This window comes from Ostrea edulis, chromosome 2, assembly GCF_947568905.1.
Source record: "Ostrea edulis chromosome 2, xbOstEdul1.1, whole genome shotgun sequence".
Lineage (NCBI taxonomy): Eukaryota > Metazoa > Mollusca > Bivalvia > Ostreida > Ostreidae > Ostrea > Ostrea edulis.
In genome coordinates this window covers 26,649,807-26,652,481 of record NC_079165.1, presented here as the reverse complement: position 1 = coordinate 26,652,481, position 2,675 = coordinate 26,649,807, and positions in this window count along the sequence as shown.

Below are 2,675 nucleotides of genomic sequence, written 5' to 3'. Positions count from 1 at the left end.
AGGAAATATTATTGTGTGAAAATTCGTGATAAAGTGAAATTGATTTTTACTCTTCCAAAGAAATTTGGGCCTCCATGTCTGGAAATTTGGGCCTCCATGGCCGAGTGGTTAGAGCATCGCGCTCAAAATCACACGGCCTCTCACCTCTGTCGGCACGGGTTCGAATCCCGCTCGCGCCGGCAAGTGAGAATGTTTCCCAGTTTACTTTTGGAAGGTCGGTGGTCTCTTCCCAGGTACATTGTATCTGGGTTCTCTCTTCCACCAATAAAAACTGGGCGCCACCAGATAACTGAAAAATTGTTGAGTGTGGCGGAAAACATCAATCAAGCAGTCAATCCAAAGAAATTTAATATTACTGTACAATCTGTGTTACACTTCACTTATATTCTAGAGTTTAAAGACTCCATATTCTGTATTGCACTTATATTCTAGAGTTTAAAGTCTCCATAATCTGTGTTACACCTATATATATTCTAGAGTTTAAAGACACCACAATCTGTATTACACTTACATTCTAGAGTTTGAAGACTCCACAATCTGTATTACACTTATATTCTAGAGTTTAAAGACACTGCAATCTGTATTGCACTTATATTCTAGAGTTTAAAGTCTCCACAATCTGTGTTACACCTATATACATAAGTATATTCTAGAGTTTAAAGACACCACAATCTGTATTACACTTATATTCTAGAGTTTGAAGACTCCACAATCTGTATTACACTTATATTCTAGAGTTTAAAGACTCCACAATCTGTATTACACTTACATGTATATTCTAGAGTTTAAAGACACCACAATCGGTATTACACTTATATTCTAAAGTTTAAAGACTCCACAATCTGTATTACACTTACATGTATATTCTAGAGTTTAAAGACACCACAATCTGTATTACACTTATATTCTAGAGTTTGAAGACTCCACAATCTGTATTACACTTATATTCTAGAGTTTGAAGACTCCACAATCTGTATTACACTTATATTCTAGAGTTTAAAGACACCACAATCTGTATTACACTTATAAAGTTTAAAGACTCCACAATCTGTATTACACTTACATGTATATTCTAGAGTTTAAAGACACCACAATCTGTATTACACTTATATTCTAAAGTTTAAAGACTCCACAATCTGTATTACACTTACATGTATATTCTAGAGTTTAAAGACACCACAATCTGTATTACACTTATATTCTAAAGTTTAAAGACTCCACAATCTGTATTACACTTACATGTATATTCTAGAGTTTAAAGACACCACAATCTGTATTACACTTATATTCTAAAGTTAAAAGACTCCACAATCTGTATTACACTTATATTCTAGAGTTTAAAGACACCGCAATCTGTATTACACTTAAGTTATATTCTAGAATCTGTTTTACACAACAGTTAGATATTAGATTTCGTGGATCTCTTAATTCTTACACATACTGATATACCAGAAATAACCGGTTTTAAATCTTGGAAAGGTGTTATTACACCAGAGCTTTCACTTTACATCTATTATTTATGATTTTATATTAACATTTCTATTGTTTTTGCTTTTCATATCTTTTCAGATTCTAATGAAAGCCATTTCCTCATGAATGCATGAGTTTTAAACAATATGCGTATGAATACAGAACTACTTAACGGCTAGGAATTCTGATGAAATTTATTTCTTAAATAGACATTCTCAAGAAAAGAGGTGTACATTTATGATTTATTCTGAATGGCCAATTAAGATATAAGTTTCACTTTTGAAATGCACATGATGGTATGAACTGCAACACTTTACATCGGTATACTTCATGAAGTGCATTAGTTTTCTCTCGTAGGTTCGCCTCGCAACTGGAAGGAAGGGGGGGGGGGGGGAGGTTCCAGGATTACTCCTCTATCCTGGCACTGTGTCAAACCTATGATGATGAACATAGGCAGTGACTGGTAGTGAACCACGAGTGGACACAAACTAAACCTTGCTCAAATTTATAGCCCTGTAAATGTTTTTAGAGAATCCTTGGTCACTATATCCAGATAGCAAAACTAACTTGTAATTAATAGAAAGCCTAGCTTGTACACAATCAAACTATTAGCCATTTGCAGACTACAACTCCCATTCTATGGACCCAGCCTATTAAACCGGTGGTTTATTTCATGTCAACTGGAAAAAAAACTCGATAGAGGAACACGGTCTTGATGACGGCTCTTCAACTAAATGTTTTATGTCCTGTCGAAAATATTTCATTCATATTAAGACGTCACCAGCTGTTGATAAAGTGCCACAAATTTTGACCAATGCTTACCGCTCAGGGCCGTAAGTTTTTAGCTCACCTGAACCGAAGGTTCAAGTGAGCTATTCTGATCACATTTTGTCCGGCGTCCTTCTGTCTGTCTGTCCGTCTGTCTGTCTGTCCGTCTGTCCGTAAACTTTTCACATTTTCGACTTCTTCTCCAGAACCACTGGGCCAATTTCAACCTAACTTGGCCAAAAGCATCCTTGGGTGAAGGGCTTTCAAGTTTGTTCAAATGAAGGGCCATGTCCCTTTCAAAGGGGAGATAATCACAAAAATGCAAAAATAGGGTGGGGTCATTTAAAAATCTTCTTCTCAAGAACCACTGGGCCAGAAGAGCTGAAATTTACCTGAAAGCTTCCTGACATATTGCAGATTCAAGTTTGTTCAAATCA